This window comes from Ixodes scapularis, unplaced genomic scaffold, assembly GCF_016920785.2.
Source record: "Ixodes scapularis isolate PalLabHiFi unplaced genomic scaffold, ASM1692078v2 PGA_scaffold6__148_contigs__length_123643588, whole genome shotgun sequence".
Classification (NCBI taxonomy): domain Eukaryota; kingdom Metazoa; phylum Arthropoda; class Arachnida; order Ixodida; family Ixodidae; genus Ixodes; species Ixodes scapularis.
In genome coordinates this window covers 6,114,240-6,132,342 of record NW_024609881.1, presented here as the reverse complement: position 1 = coordinate 6,132,342, position 18,103 = coordinate 6,114,240, and the positions used below count along the sequence as shown (strand labels likewise).

General features: G+C 44.9%; 1 pseudogene; it reads left to right on the top strand.

The window, feature by feature from the left end:
- The first annotated feature begins 402 nt into the window (after positions 1–402).
- On the top strand, positions 403–2,231 carry LOC115308662 (annotated as a pseudogene).
- The last annotated feature ends 15,872 nt before the right edge of the window (positions 2,232–18,103 follow it).

Here is an 18,103-nt window from a genome sequence, read left to right as displayed (position 1 = left end):
AATCACCACTGAGCCTGGATTCCTTCCGCCCTGTAAGTTTAACCAGTTGCGTCGGAAAGCTGCTCGAGAAGGTCTTACATAACCGCTTACAGTGGTGGTTGGAAACTAGTAAAGCGTTTCCCGAAGAAATTACAGGATTTCGTCCACGTAGATGCACAATGGATGGTATCTTAGACCTCACCACCTGTGTAGAGTACGAACGAGATAACGGAAACATTACGGTGGCAGTGTTCCTAGATATTCGCCGAGCATTTGATACGGTTTGTCACGCTCATGTTCTTGAAGGACTTGTGCTTATTGGTGTGCATGGATGCATGCTTCGCTGGATACAAGAGATTCTTCGATGCAGGAACATCGTAGCGTGTACAAATGATGGAGACAGCAAGCATTATGAACTGCACCATGGAGTACCCCAAGGTAGCGTGTTGAGCCCTACTCTTTTCAATGTCGTAATGGCGCAGTTACCGGAGAAACTCCAGCCACCTTTACGAATATCTATATATGCTGACGATATTTGTATTTGGATCTCTGGCTCGTCCCCAGATATTTTAAAGAATCAGTTACAGGTAGCCTTAGACACGACAAACAATTTTCTAAGAGAACGAGGAATGGAGCTATCTGGCACGAAATCTTCATTTATACCACTTACCAGAAAAAAAGCTTCCTGGTTTCGAACTTAATGTAAATGGAGACTCAATTCAGCGAGTTCAATCATACAAATTTCTTGGCGTCCTACTGGATCAATCCCTGACTTGGTCCAAACATATAGATATGCTGGAGGGGAGAATTAATAGTGTAATTTATGTTTTTCGATGCATCGCGGGTGCAAAATGGGGAGCCTCAATTGATTCAATGCTCTCATTCCACACAGCGCTAGTGCGACAGGCAATTGCCAATTCTATACCTGTGTTACAGGGGCTTTCCAACACATCAGAAGCTCGCCTTAGTTATATACTTGCAAGAAGTCTAAGAGTATGCTTAGGTCTTCCGCGAGCAACATCCAGAGCGCTTGTACTCGCCACAGCCAAAGAACCACCAGTAACTATCCTAAGAATCCAGGAAGTATGTCGTAATTTTTTCAGACTTTCTGCGCGGCCCTTTTTGATGAGATTCTTTCTCGCAAAGGGGCGAACTTTCTTCGAACATTAAATTTCGTGCCCCTATTAATCCCTGAACAAACACACTGGGTTCAGGACATTCATAAGCCACCATCTACCATTACCATCTACCATTACCATTACCATCTACCATTACTAGACGTCTACATGAACATTCCAGGCATGAAAACAAAAGCATCGGTCAATACACACGTTCCAAGGACATTGACTCTTGCACATCTACAGCAAAAATACAACATCCACGTGTATACCGACGGATCAACCAAGGGTGAAGGATCAACATCAGCATTTGTGGTACCCCAGTTCAACCATTCGTCATCCTTTCGGTTGTCACATCATACTTCTTCAACTACCGCAGAATTGCATGCTTTACTCGCGGCTGCAATATACATCAAAAATAGCTCGACAGCGAATTTCTGGGTTATATTTACGGACTCCAAGCCAGCACTACAATCCATTAATACCCTGAACACTTGCAACAAAAATATGGCTCTTGTGTACCGAATTTGTGAAAAACTTGGGGAAGCAGTAAGGTTTGGACATACGGTACACCTTCAATGGGTTCCTGGACATAGCGGTATTTTAGGAAACACCCAAGCTGACCAACTGGCTACGGATGCATATAAAAGCAACAACGTCCAGATCACACATTTTACAAAAAGCGATGCCAAGCGGTACATTTGTTGTCTGAGAAACATGATCCCCCCTGACACGTGGCTTAAGAGCATCTCGGAACAGTGCCTACTCCTTTTAATTGATCCAGACCTTCGGTGCCCAGTCCATAATTACTTGAGCAGACCTGTTGAAACATGAATTCATCGCCTACGACTAAATGTTGCGTACACCGGCAAATTTCTTGACCGAATTCAACAGGTGGAAACACCGAGCTGCACGTGTGGCCACCCCGTGGAAGACGTCGAGCACTTAATAATGGACTGTCCCAGATACGACCAGTGGCGAACTCCATTACGAGTGGGACTAAGCATACTCGACAATCGCTCTTTTTCTTTGGCCAAAGTTTTAGGTCCTTGGCCGGACTTAAAAAGCCAGAAGAGGGCATCAACTTTACTACTTGATTTTTTTACTGACACAAAGATAGTTGACAGATATTAGATATTATAAGAAGATCAAAACACGCACAACGCGCCCTTAAAAGATAACTGCGTTTTTATAGTAAGTTTATTACTATGTTACAGTAATCTATTGTACATATGTACATATGTATTTGTTGCGTAATCGCTTCTCACCGTGTATTCTTTTTGTGCGTGTACGGCAACTGAGAGTATTATTCATGGTGTTATGATTTTATATTTGGATGTTATACATCATTCATACTGTACATTACTTGATCTGAACTAGCCGGTCCCAGGAAATGAGACCAAACTCTTCAACTCATCAAATAAACATTGAATTGAATTGGTTTTATTTCTTCCGGATCAATCCCCGACACTTTGAAGAGCGCACTAGTGAAGCCTCTATTTAAAGGAGGAGAACGAAAGCAATGATTGACAAATATCGTTCAATTTCAATTTTACCTTGCATAATACAAATATTGGAAAAACATATTCTCGACCTATGACGGCATTCCTTGATAGGTTTGACATTATTTCGCCTAGACAATATGGCTTCGTTAGTGGCACCCAGCCTTTGTTAGAGAACTTCACAGATGAATTGCATCTCATTTTCGAGAAGAATCAAGTCGCCTGCGGGCTCTTTATTGATGTTTCTAAGGCATTTGTTACTATAAGTCATAGCATTCTGCTAAAAAAATTATCCAACCTTGGATTCCGCGGTCCTTTCTTTTCTTTACTACAAAATTTTTTAACTGGTCGGACACAAGTAGTTTCTATAGCCAATAACCAAAACTCCAAAATTGACTTAAAAGCCGGGGTTCCCCAAGGATATGTTTTATCGCCTCTCCTTTTCAACATCTTTGTTAATGACATGTCCAAAGCAATATCCGGTTGTAGGCTATTCCAATACGCGGATGACACGGTTTTGGTGTCGGTCCACCTTAATCCGGCTAATGCAATCACTTCGCTGCAAAACGACATTTGCCGTTCACACGACTGGTTTGAAGCAAATTGTCTAACGATAAGTGTATCAAAAACCAAGCTTGCCTGCTTTCATAATCCCCTTAAAATTCTAGCGTCCAACCATCCGCTTTTCATGCACACGTCTATGTGTATTTCTTGCAACTGCAGTCCTGTAACTTACGTTGGTAGGGTTAAATATCTTGGGATAGAATTTGATAATGATTTGTCATGGAACACTCATCTCTCACAGCTTTGCAGAAGACTGCGGAGTGTGTCCTGTTTGCTGTACAATACACGATCCCTAATACCTAGTTCGACAAGAAAAACAATAGCTCAAGCATTAGTATACGGAATTTTGCGGTATGGTATAACAAATTTTGGACATAGCTCTGGAGTCTGGTATAAAAAATAGATACAATTTTAAAAGGCATTTTTAGAAGCATTGTCTATGGACCAGCGTTGCAAACCGAAGAGGAAAAACTCGCCAACTTAGGTTTGCCCATCTTCAGGGCTTTTTTGGTTCAGAGTGTAGTCCTCAAGTATTTTTGGAGCGATATATATATCAGATACCCCATGTGGCAATAGATCACTTAGACACACAGAACGATTTAAGGTACCTTTTGTCACAACAAAATATGGGAAGAAGGTTCGGGCCTTCTATGTACCAGCGATTTTCAACAGCCTACCAGACGACGTTTATGATGCGGACTCCCTGAAAAAACTAAAACGAGCAATCCAAGATCTCAGCCAAACATCATGAATTTGTAAGTCTGTGTGTGTGCGTGACCCTGTGTGTGTTTTGCGTGAACGCTAACAAACGCGATCTTTTTTTACTCTTTTCTTTCTTTAGTTATCATCGTCAGTACCATAGCGTGGTAACAGTGCTTGAGTCGGGAACTACAAATCAGGGGGACATTTTGTACTCATGAAGTGAAGGGTGCTGTCCCACAAGTCTTTCAACTGGCTTTGACAGACCCGTATTTCTACCAAGTACGACACATGCAAAAAATAAACATTATTATTATTATTATTATTATTATTATTGAAAGAGGTGGAAGATGCTTTCACTTCCTTCTTAACCTGTCACCGACTACAAAGGGGAGCTCCGACGATTTTTTGGTAGTCTTCGATTTGGCTGGAAATCGGCAGACCACATCATGAACCCTTTCTCAACTAATAGCCAAAATATCTGGTAAAAATAAGGTTCCCGAAAGGTATTGAATTTTTAAGTTACGCCGGCAGCGAGGTTTCCAGGAGGCGACTCCCTACTAGCAACAATTAAAAATCCCTACTTTTCCCTATCCGTGTACGTCACCGGCGGGCCGGCGGACGAGCGAAGCGGGCAGCCACGAAGCGGATTTCTTGGTGCCAGCGATCGAGAATATTTTTTCGCAGCTTCAAAGTTGAAAGTTCCTTTTTAAAGGGTAGCAATCTGTGCTCTGTGGTAGATTGTACAGGAACAGTGCCGAGAAAAGCTTCTTCTTTTACCATTGTTTTTGAGGGAAAAAAAAGCGCTCCGGCAGCAATGGAGGCCAGCCACTTCGAGGTGTTTTTGCGCGAACTGTGTGCTGAGAGAACTAGTGTCGCAAGAAACATTCTCGCTTGTGCTCGGAATAGTTGCGGGCTTGAGTATGCGGCTACATACTTTATAGCCGCGTAATTTATTTCCAACGTAACGCAAGATACAGAACCTCACGCCTGGCATATTGTGCAGTTTATGCGACAAGAATTAGCGTGGTCGAAAAAAAAATCGCGACAGACTTGTGAAATAAGTAGCGAACCTGGGAAAAATAGCCTCGGATTCAGGAGTCTCACTGTGCACCACATTTGGTCATACAAAGCCGGTTGGCGAAGCAACAGTTTTTGACTCTTTAAACAAAGCCACATACATACATCAAATATTTATTATTTCATCAGAGTTGACCGTAGCAGCCGTGCACGCCACTGTGAACCATATGAACGTTCATTTATTTATTTGGAAATAGTACCATCTTCATTCAAGGAGCTATTGTAGGAGTGGGTACAGAATACAAAACAGCAAAAAGGGGTGGCGCACAAAGAATAGTATCAGCTGAAGTGCAATTTAATAGTATCTACAAAGTTATTGAAAGTTGCCAAAGTCGCAATGTCATTAGTTAAGTTATTCCATTCATGAATAGACCCGTTCCGAAATTCAGTCTGGCCACTTTGATCACTATCATCATCTGTGGAACGCAAGGAGGTTATAAGTACTAGGAGGGGGCACGTTGCAATATTGGTGAAGCCTAATCGTAAAAAGTTTAAACGATTTTGTGCCCAGCGTGACCGCAGATATCTCTGGCGATTGGTGCGCGTGACATGTCACGTGTAAGGTGGTTGGTTGATTGTAGAAGGACTCCTTGTGGTGTATTCTAGTACCCCATAGCAAGACAAAGGCTTGCTGCGGTCACGTGATATGGTCCAGTTGGCATGGTAAGTGAGGAGAGTAAGAAGGAAAGTGAGAAAGAGGCGAGGCGTCAAGGGAGCATGGCTTGTGGAGGCTACGCGGCCGACGTCATGCCCTCTCCTACCGTTCTATCCTCCTTGGTGGAACGGCATCTGCGCGATACCAATGGCGGCCTTCTAGTGACTGATAAAGGAAGACGTTGAAGATGCTCCTAAGCGGATCTTGCGAGGACTGTGCATTCGGGGGTCAGTACGACGCGACGTAGCAACGGAACTCAAGAGCTACGTAAGCGTTTATTTCTAATACCTCAGATTCAGTCAATCTGTGGGCAGCAGACAATTGGCTTTAAAGCACTTTGGTGTGTACAATTTTCTTGAGGTATCTGAGTGGGTCGGAGCATTGTTCTGAATGCAGGTTCTTGGTCACCATCGAACTGAATGTGATCGAGAAAGAACTCAAACTGAACAATTCCTCGCGTGCCGTTGACTTGCGAAAGTGACGGTTCCGATACAAGTTCATTTCCGCCATTGATATGGCAAAACCTAAACTGCTTTACAAACCACCAGATGGCACTGAATTTCGGAAAGGGTCTATTGCACGAGGAAAGCAAGAAAATCTAAAGCGGTAACTTTTTTTAACCTGTATTCTGCTAAGGCTCGGCAATGATTTATTCGTGAAGTCCTGGACTGCAGAGGTTTTAGGTAATTGAAGGTATCTATATAAAGAGTGCCGTTTATGATTATGTAAAGCGTTTTAAATTTGTCCATTATACGTATTTGTAAAGTCAGAAGCTGCGCTTTTTTGCCTAATTGTGAGGACGATGATCTCGTATTATAAGCGTTAAAATAAACCGAGCAGCTAGCATCTGAATACGCTCTACCTTGTTAACTCCATCCTTAGTAAAAGGGAACCGTTATCTTGCATAATTTAAAATGGGTCTAACAAAACTTCTATAGGCTAGGAGCTTTTTATCACAATCTGCAAATTTTAATTTCCTTCTCAGTGCGAACAGAGTGCCTCTGGCTTTATGAACCCTTTCTTCTTTTTAAGTGTTGGTTCCAGTCAAGCTTGTTATGAAACATAAGCCCTAAATATTAGTATTCGTCTACACGATTTACTTTTACCCCATAAAGTATTAACTACGCTCTAAAAAAAAACAACAGTGCGCGTACTTCCTGCACAACACTCGGAGAGCCAATCACCGCAACTTACGGAGGCAGGGCAGCGAATGACGATGCCGAGGCATATTGTAGCGGTGCTGCTGAGGTGCGTGCCAGAACCAGCTCAGGACGACGATGATACGCGCGCAGACGGCTCGGGGCCGACTCACAGTCTGTTCTAGTCTTGCTATGGACAACACCTAGCAAAGTAAACTCCGTAACATTAGTGTCCAAAGGGAGATTTCTGCCATGGCACCACATGCTATCCGAAGAGCCTCCTGTCGGAACGAACATGCTGTGCAACGTGACCAGCGCCGGTGTCTAATGGAGCCGTAGAATCGCGGCTGGACCACCTGAAGCCACAGATTTCCCGAACAAACAAGTTACACCTTCGCCGTGTCCTCTACAACTACTCTCTGAGCCTGAAAGGGACATCCTCCATTGACCAATGGCCACATCGGCATGCCAGATCTTTAAGCCATGAAGGCCCGTAAGTGCGCAACGGACACGAATGCCTGTGTGATCATCGTTATAGCCATTCAGCGGATGAGGTCATGAAAAGCAATGTTCACAAAACGGTCATATTGAATGGGTTAAAACAGTGCCTGCGCATGTGGGGTGGTGTACCTTTTTCCGTTGTTCTATGGAAAAGTGTGCATTGTGCAGACGGGAAGATGTGTTAACGACCGGGCGAGGGAACATTCTCTGTCCTTACGCTCCTCCCCGTGTGGCAGCCTAGTGGTCCACTGTGACATATGTGCATGCTGTCCAATGTTTAATGAAATTAAGATTTTAGCCCGATATAAACCTAAGTATGCTCGGGAGATTGACGAAGCTTTTTTTATTGCCAATTATGACGCGGGCATGCGCATTAGTGTTCCGTCACTTGCCCTGGTTAGTGATGAAATGAATTTTATCAGAAAGGCGGGTAAATACGTGTAGCCACGTGTCGGCTTGAGTGGAGGATGACGTGTTATCGGGCCAATTGCCTTTATGTTTGTCTCCTTTCAAGTTTACTTGCTGAATGGAGCAGCAGTAAATATTTCAGTTGTAAGTCAGCGCTGTGTCTATGTGTTTCCTTTTACTGGTCCTTCGTCTTTTTTGTGCTGTTTTAACCCATTCAATATTACCATCAACCAACTCGCCGAACTTTACCCCTTGTTTCACGAAACGTTCCGTCTACTCCTGGGTTTCGGCCTTACCGGCGCATTTCATTTCCGGTGTTGATTTTCAAAACTTGCAAATCTGCAGTGATGTTTTGCTCTGATATGACGTGTGCCGCAATCAAATTTATGATCAAGAATTGTCCCCAGGGGTGACAAAAACAGAAGCTACCGGCGGCCCCGCGACAAAACTCTGCGCGTCAACTTAAAAAAAAAAAAACCGCCAATGTGTTCGATTTTGGTGTTCCGGGGGAACTGTGACCTTGGCGTGAAATTTGTGAGCCTGCAGAAGAGCATCGGCAGCAACACCTGCAAAAGGAGATGTCTATCTTTAATGGAACGTTGCGAGGTTGCTTTGTAGAATGGACCACCCTAGAAAGAAGCGCCACTAAAAAAAAAAAAAAAACTCAGGGGGGAAATAGTGTAGCGGTGCTACTGAGGCGCGTGCCAGAACCCACCAACGACGACGACGATAAGCGCGCAGACGGCACGGGATTGAATCACAATCTGTTCTAATCTGGCCATTGACAACACCCAGCACATGAAACTCAGTAACAATATGTTTAGACCAAGCTGTGGCATTAAGCAGTGCAAGACGTCACGCTTGCATTGCTTAATGTCGTAACTGAGAATGTGTTTTTTAGTCTAAGCATATGTTTCGGCATCGTCATTCGCTGAGCGGCATCCGTAAGTTGCGGTGATAGGCTCTCCGAATGTTGCGCAGGGAAGTAGACGTACTGGCTTTTTTAAGAGTGTAACTTGAATAGGTTCTTTGTTTTACATGATATAGTCATTACAGCTGTTTTAATTAAATTTATTTCCATTTGCCTTTTTTTTTCTTCAGCGTAGAATAGCAGCGAGTATTTCTTGTAATTTAAAATTGTCTTCGGTTTTGCATATTTTAATATAAATGATACAGTTGTCTGCAAATCACCTGAGAGAAACATGAATATCAGTAATTATATCCTTTACGTACACCAAAAATAAAAGTACAGAGGTTTTGCAGGTTAGAATTGTCTGATTCAGATTTCTTTTTTCTAGGTATAATTCAGGCGCAAGAATGAATAAAATACATGCTAAATTTATTCTTCTATATAAAAAATACGTCTACAAAAGTGGATTTTAATTGCAAATGCAATTACACCTCTGAGAAACGTATTTACATAAAAATATCAATAAGACAAGTGGAATTTGATTGTCTTGAAATACTATACCAAATGCTATAACACCTTAAAATTAACTTTAACCGAGTAAAAAAAAAATGCTCCTTTCAAAATAAAGAGTAGAGTTCATACAGAGTTCAGGAAACGTAAGCCAAAATCGTTGCCGGGAAAAATAGGCATCACACACACACAAAAAATTGATATCGGGCTGGTTTTTGACAAAGGGCCTATTTAGAAAAATTAAGAACATCGGTATAACTAGGTTCTTGAGTAGTTTTGAGCAACTTAGTTTAATTTTCCTACTCTAAATTAGAAAAATTAAAGATTGGGTTTCGACAGAAACATTGTGGACATCATCAAAAATCACTAAATCCAGATCACTTTACAAAACCATAAGACACCCGCAGAATTTTACGGCGTTTCGAAGAAACAATCAAGTTGAACGGGGTTCTATAGGTTTCGGTTAACTATCGGAGCGGATCTTCGTACTACAGCGGTCCTGCTCTTCGTGGCTAAAGCGCGCACCGACCATACATGCCACGCATTCTTCGCATGATGGAGATCCGCTCCGATAGTTACCCGAAACCTATAGAGACCTGTTCAACTTGATTGTTTCTTCGGAACATCGTGAATTTCTGCGGGTGCCTTATGGTTTTGTAAAGTGATCTGATTTAGTGATTTTTAATGATGTCCAGAAAGAAGAAAAGGAAACCTATAGAAACAAATAAAAATCTTGGCGGGCTTAAATGCTCTGTCAGCGTCCCTTAAGCATTGCAGAAAAATACACGCGCAGTCATTGTTCATAAAGAGGCCAACCTATTTTTGAATACATACGGTAATGGTGACACTGCGTGGCAGGATGGAGTTCCGATAATGCAGTCTCTAAAAAGGAAACATGTCACAGTTCCTTACCCCTCAAAACAGTTTCACTATTTTTTTTAAACTTGGTCAATTCTAGTTTAAATTTTGAAAGTGTTTTTTTTTATACTGTATATATTATATGTTTATTCCAGCTGCTAGCGCTCCACGTGCCCAATGAGCGCAACTACCACCTCGCGTCACTCGCAGTCTCAGGAGTATGTCCAGAATGTAAGTACCATTTTTAAATAATAAAAAAAAAACTCCCACAACATTGTTTGGGAGTTGCTTTATTTGTAATAAATTCTGGATGCCTTAATCTGTATTTCGATATAATCCCCTTCAATATTAAAGGGACACTGACAGGGTATTCGAGCTCGCCAAGATTTTTGTTTGTACAGGGCATAGGAGAGCCCAACTTCCCAGAACACAATTTGCGGCTCCAAATTCGTTCTCTTAGGCTGGAAAACAGCCGATCGAGAACCGGCCAGTTTAAGTTGCGCTGACTCTCCTCTCTGTGGTTACGTGCCGTTTTTTTATAATTTAGACACAACCACCAAATATAATTAAAGCCGTGGGTCATGGAAGGCACACAGTCGATATTAAAAATAAACGGAACATATAATACCCATTTTTTGTGGCTCCTAAAATGCTGCAAATACGTTGATTAAAAATATCACAGCCGCGTGACTTCCGGTAACTTTCTCCTCCTCTATTCGCAACTCCAGCGATTCATAGGGGGCGCCATCACCAAACAAATATGGCGACTGGGTCCAGGTCGTGGCGGCTCGGCCGGGCCGCCTGGACGGGTGGCGCATTCGATTTAACAGATTTTCTTTTATTTAATGCCCAATTTTACAGGTATTTGAACTGCGACGGTTAAGTGTAGCCGGTGCTCATAAACTTACAGAGCATAGTTTTGTTTTCCCGGTGTTTTTTGTTCTTTTCATGTAAAACTTTCGTTTCGGAGATTTCGTTCAAAACCGAAACTATGGGCTCCGAAGAAACGGTAATAAACTCAAATCAGTTTTCATCATCTAAAGAGAGCGGCGATGACTACAAAATTGTTCCACCGAGAGTAATTTTCAGCTAACTCGCATGCCTCGTTCATGCGACTTATCTGTCCGCGAAATCGAGCTTTTGTGCGTGTCCGCGTATAGGAAACAGCTCCAGTCGTCTGCTCGGTCAACAATACAGGCTGCAGGAAAATTACGAAAATTAAGCAAGCGCTTCTTGCGCCAAGAAGCATGTTAATCCACTGGCGCCTCACTAAGCAGCTGATACTCGTATTTCAATTCAGGTTTTAGTAGCAATCGAGAAGCCATTTTGACGAATAGGAGGGTTATGTATTACGTAGTATGTCCCACTAAAGCGATAGGAGTATATTCTTCGGGTTGAAATATGAGCTTAGTTGACTAGCTGTTAAGTGAACTGCTGAATAAAAGTATATTTGACAGAGATACTACTTAAACTCAGTCAAATGTTTCTAGACGTAGCACGGAAACGAATGCGGACAAACTGAAGAGAGTCTTCATCGGAGAATCACGGAGAACCTCACTGCGGAAACGAATCCTGAACGGAAAAAAAAATAGTATTTTTTTGTGACCGGTCTACCTGAGCAATGTAGACGTATATTGCTGCTGGCTTCGACGGGGGTATCATATAAATATTGGAGGCGCGATAGATCAAAATGCCGTGACAGCTTATACCTTTGCGAGACGGGTCCCTCACCCTTTGAAAGCAGACGATTTCATTATTAATCGTATGCAGCGATCAGGTTTTCCGGAATCAAGAAATTGCGAAATTAGCCCAACTCCTTCCGTGAGGTCCAGGCTTTCTGGCAAAAAGCAGCCAAAATGAATAGCCAGCGGACCGACCGGCGTGGGTGGCTCAGACTTCAAGCTAATCAAACACAACCAAACTCAAGAAAAGCAGCTATCGAACCTTCCCATTCACTTGACTGCCACATTGGTGTTTCCTCCAGTAAAATACCTCGTCTGTCGTCCTAAGTCCACTGCTCTACATCCTTATAAAGAAACCACTTATCAGTTACAAAGTAGCCGTCCCTTTGAATGTGATTCGAGACAGACGAGAAATCGAAACGTTTTTCCGTGATTCCTCCTCATCCAAAAAATTGAAAGCACGCGACCGTGTGTTGTGGAGCAAACGGGCTTTCAAACAAGTGATAGAACGAAACAATCTACCGAGGCTTCACCACACTTAAGAAATATTCGGACCTTCGTCAAATTAGATTGTTCGCCACCGCGCCGACAACACGTGTCCGCGAAAGCCACCAGAGACGCGGAGGGGCGCGGAGCGACCTGGCCCGGCTGGTTCCCGGATTTCCCGCTTGGTGGCGTCCGTTTTGCTGGAGTCGCGAATATTTTTTCATCCTCCTCAGACCAGCACCGGTTTAGGTTTCGAGCTGTTGCGCTTTTTTACTTTAATAAAACTAAACGTGGCGCTCTAGCAAAATGATTGATTGGGTAGTCTTCTGACACTATAATAAATCACCTAACAAAAAAAAAGTGTTTTTTTTTGTGTGTGTGCGTGAAGGGGGGGGGGGGGGTGTCAGTGTTCCTTTAAAAAGAGCCAATCCTTGCGATTTAGGAAAGAAGCCCGGCGAATGACCGGGCACCGATAACGTCGGAGCGCCGAAATAAGGTATGTGTGCGCCGCACATTGTTCATTACAAAAGTTAACTTTACTTTGCCATTCGCCTGCTCCTTTCATAATTCTCCCCCTCCCTCCCTTCCTCCCCTCCCCCTCCACCCCCGAATTTATAGATATAACTTCACTTGAAGTTAGCTTTCCGTCGTCTTGAGACGAAGCCAGAGCACTTTAAAGGGGCGATGCAACAGTTTTTGTACTTTGCGCAAATACCGATTAGAACGGGTCCCTGACGTTAAAGGGGCGATGCAACAATCTTTGTACATTGCGCAAATACCGCTTAGGACGGATCTCTGACACTAATGACCTATGAAACACGCGTTCGTTTTTCACTCCACGCAGTAGAAGTCCCGGAAAAAATTATAAAAACCGAGCAGCATTCACCCCCTCAACTCGCAGCCAGAACAAGCGGCCACGTGATCTGGAGCCGATTATGGGCCGCCAATGTTGATCATAGCCACGCGCCGGGGTTGGCAAAGCACAGGACACGCGCTGAGTTCCATGCATTGTTATGACTTGGCTATTGTCGTCGTTGCAGCGATTGGACACAGGCGACTACCCGAATGCTTCTCCAGCTAGTAATTATCACGAGCCCAAATCGATTACCCACGCAATGCTCGGGTTCAATCTATGAACCGCATTCAAATATCGTCATATGGGTGTACTGTGATCCCCACGTTACGTCATTAAATTTTTCCAAGGAGAGATTGAAGGAAAATGATCACTTTTGTCCTTGAAATTACACCGCAACCAAGGCGTTTTTTTGGGCAGTGGCGTTGCGTGCGATTATCCTTGAGTCTCACTAGTGCCAGTAAGCTCTTGTAAAGTGAAAAACATTCCAATTCAATATCGTTGCATCGCTCCTTTAATGAAACACGCGTTCGTTTTTCACCCCACGCTATAGAAGTCCCAGAAAAAATTAAAGAAAAACGAGCAGCGTTCACCCCCTCAACTCGCAGCCAGAACAAGCGGCCACGTGATCTGGAGCCGATTATATGCCGCCAATGTTGATCATATCCACGCGCTGGGGTTGGCAAACCACAGGACATGCGCTGAGTTCCAGAGATTGTTATGGGTCGGCTATTGTCGTCGTTGCAGCGATTGGACACGGGCCACTACCCGAATGCTTCTCGAGCTAGTAATTATCACGAGCCCAAATCGATTACCCACGCAATGCTCGGGTCCAATCTTTGTACCGCATTCAAATATCGTCGTTGGGGGTGCTGTGATCCCCACGTTATGTCATCAAATTTTACGAAGGAAAGATTGAATGAAAATGATCGCTCTTGTCCTTCAAATTATTCCGTGCCGTGCAATTGAGAGAGCGACGCGTCTCACCGGAAGGCACCTGTCTCTCGAACGGCTCGGGCCCGTCCTCTTCCCCGGCGCTCCAGAAAGCATCCACCTCCCTCCAGTAACCGGGTTCACACACGTGCGTATCAGGAACCTGGTATTCATTATGTAGACATTTATTAGGACTTCCAAAGTGGTTTCCTGCATAAACTATCCAGGTGGGTTCCCCCGATTACCGAAAATAAAAGTTAGCTGTTCCAGAGCTTCTGGCGTGAAAAACCTGAGCAAGCATGTGTGGTGCGCAAGCACGTTTATTGATGCAAGCTCTTTACCCCTAATATGCAAAACTCCCTGTGTGTATACTACCACTTTTTCCCAGTTTTGTCTTTTCTGTGCTTTACTTGTTTGTGTTGAAATGATTATATATACATGTCTCTTGTGATTTTAAAAAGGCATTCGACCGCATTGATCACCACCTCCTACTTCAGAAAGTCATTGAGGCAGGTATCATGGGTTCTCTGCTCCAATGGCTGCTTAGCCTGGTCACCGGGAGGACACAGCACTTACTGGTCCACGGCTCTGCATCAACGTCTCGTGCTGTTTTTTCCGGGTCCCTCAGGGTGGTCTGGTTGGCCCCACCCTGTTCTCGATCTACATCAACGGGGCCACGAAAGTACTGTGCTCCACAGCAATTTTGTACGCCGACGACCTGACACTAATTAAGTCCCTAAACTCATCTGTCCTACCTCGAACTTCAAGCCAACCTAGATGCTTGCCACATGTGGTCTATAAGCCACCTACTCCCACTCAACGCTAAAAAAGTATGACAATGACACTTACCATAAGTACAAAAAGCCCGACCCTCCCGCCCCTTGTTTTGGGCTCTGTTCCCCTCCAGCGAGTCGAGAGCACTACTCTGCTGGGGGTGAGTTTCAACAACCATCTAATCTCGGAGGCCACATAAGGGACATTGCGGCATAGGAGCGTCGGTCACTAGGCTTTGTAACACATGTCACACGTGGCCACCGAGAGCGTTCCGGCACCTATACACGGGATTGGTTTTACTCCACCTAGAGTTTTGCTCACCTGTGTGGAGCCCCTCCCAGAAATCTTTCAAACAAGCCCTGGAGAGTGCGCAGCGCAGGGCTGCTTAGACGCTCTACTGGCGCTGTGTATCTCGTTCCACACTTTCACGCTACGGAAAGATATCTACGACAGCCCTCCTACAGGGAGCTAACTGGCACAGCCTTGCACACAGAAGAAATGTGGCTTCCATCCGTCTCTTCTGCAACCTGATAGGAACCTCAATGAAACCCTCAGACGCTCCTCGTTTAAACTGCCGCACCGGAAAGATGCAGCCTCTCCTTTCACGTACGCTACGCCACCTCGAGTCCTGCTTGATGCGAGCAGCGAGGAATTGGTGCTCTCTGCCCCCTGAGCTGAATGTAGACATTCCCGATGACCCCGAGAACATTAGAGTTCTCTGCCGGCAGGCCTCAAGTGTGTTTTCATATACCTCTACCCTATCCCCCTCCTCTCCCCCCCCCCCCTTTCCGTCTGCTTGTTTTCATCATCAGGGATTTTCAGACCCTTACGTCATTGCCATCTCTACATATTCATGACTGTTCAACCTTGTACTGTGCGGCGTCGCAGACCTCTACGGTATGGGCCATCGGTCTTTCTGCGGCGTCACGACTGTCATGAGCCAAAATAAATATTATTATTTTTGTTCATCACAAAACTTTACACGTGTCGAATACATCTAACTGATAATTGTTTTCCAATGGCATGGCTGGAATAAAACAGGCCTTCTTTCTTAAGATGTCTGCAACACTTCAAATATGGATGTCCGGAAAGCATTGTTTAGAGGCTGTGCTGGAGGGAGTGCTTACCAACGTTTCCCCCAGAAATATCTTATGAAACAATAGCCACCGGCTAAATGTTTAGAGCGCAGCTCTTAGGCGCCCGTTTCCGGCTTGAGCGGAGTCGCCGTCGGCATCGGCGTAACCGCAAGGTCGCGTGAACCCCGTGACGTCACGGGGGTCACGTGACTTCAGGGGTCACGCGACCCCCTGAGGTCACAGAACCTCACGGGGGCCACGTGGCCCCCATGAGACCATGTGGCCCCCTTGGCGGAGTAGCAGGCAGGATGACGAGGTGAGGAGGAGGGAGGAGGGGTATACCCTCCCCTCAGTACCCTTCCATCCTCCTCCTCAGGAGCTGTGCTCTAATTCGGCGTTACAGGGAGTCGTAAACAGCTTTCATTTTTTTCGCTCTAAAGGACTGATCACTATACACAGTTCTGTGAAAGGTTTGCACCGGGCCCGACTTGAGGGCACCGCTTTGTTTCCACTCCAAAATCAAAATAATACTACTTGGGGCCCTAAACTCGTCAAACACAAAGTTGGAGCCGATAAAGTTCGCGTAGTGCGACGATTGGACGCCGGCGACAAAAGCGCGAAGTCATCGTCGTGATAGTCCAATCGGGGCGTTCTGTGAACTTAGGCCCCAACTTTGTGTTTGACGAGTTCAAAGGCCCAGGGGAAGAAAAAAAATACATCACAACAATTCTTCCTCTCTAATAAAGGCATCAACATCAAGAGACAAACTTAGCAGACCTTATTTATGATTGTTCACTCGTACAACAATAAATTTCACTTCAATGCTACTATGGTAACTCAGAGCAGCACGCCATTATCTGCATGCAACCCCCACACTCTAAAAAAAAAGGGTGCCATGGGGTACACCCATAGGGGGTGTAAGTGCTTGTCACATATACTACACCCTTTGGGGGCACACTTGTACACCCCAAATATGGGAGTATGTGTACACCCGTTGGTGTGGTGCACATGTGCACCTTTTTCGACAGAATGGGGTGCATAGGTGCACCCCATTTAATGGTGTACGACTACACCTCTTTCTACACCCAATGAAACGAAAAGGAACACAAATGCACCCCGTTCGAAGGTGTAACATTGCACCCCTTCATAAACCCGCCTCACTCAAAGGGAACACAGATGCACCCCGCTCAATAGTGTACCCACTGATCTCTATGTCTATTTTCTGGATCGCGTTTGACCAGCTCCTCCTATGGACCGGAATGCGGTCACTGGCGGCCATCTTTAGGTAGAGTTATATCATCTCTAGCCATCATAGTAATATGGCGGACAGCGCAATGGCGGCAGGCTGCCATAAGAATAGCCGTAGATCTAGTACACTGTACCATGGGTGACATTTCGTGCTTGATTGAAGTTGTTCGACGAAGCAGATTCTTGAAACCCAGCGTGAACGGTAGCCTCATCTTTGAGGACCCGGAAAAAGTTCTACGAAAGCGCAGCACCGGGGGAAAGCAGCGCAGCTCGCATCAAAAGCAGACTCCGTACCGTCGTCTGCTTTCGATGCTTCTTTCGATGCGACTTTCGATACGTGTTGTGCGGTTTTTCTCCCGGTGCTGCGATTTCGTGAAACTTTTACCAGGTCCTCAAAAACCGGACTACTGTTCACGCCGGGTTTCAAAAACATGTTTCGTCAAATAATTTTAATCAAGCACGCAATATCACCCACGCTATTTTGACCGCAGCCTGCCAACCCACCTGCCAAAACGCTATCTGCCATGGGTGGATGATAGCGGCTGCAGCAGCTTACATTGGCTAGAGGTGATATAACTCTACCTAAAGATGGCCGCCAGTGACCGCATTCGCGGAGCGGGCAAACGCGATCCAGCAATTGTCATAGAGATCAGTGAGTGTACTATTACTCCCCTTTCTACACCTGCTGCTCTCAAAGGGAACACAGGAGCACCCCGTTATATATACCGATACGCTGTTTGCAAACAAGCCCGCGTTTGCCCACACCAGGTGTGGGCACTGCGCATGCGCAGAAACCGAATTCAAGTGAACTAAAGCTTCTGCGCATGCGCACTGCCGTCGACAGCGCCACCGCAGCTGCGTGACGTCAGGGACGCGTGTTGGTCTATAGTGTACTGTTGCACCTCTTTCTACACCCACTGAATTCGAAGAGAACACAGATGCACCCGATTCACAGGTGCCATGGTCACGCCACTTTATGCACCCACTTGATAACTAAGTTCATAAATCTTTTTAAGACGTCAAGGAAACCCTTAAAAAATGCATGCGCCCCGGTGATTGCAAAAAGGCAGGTAGACGGACACACGGGATTGTTTTCAAATCTCATAGAAGTTTATTACACAGCTTATT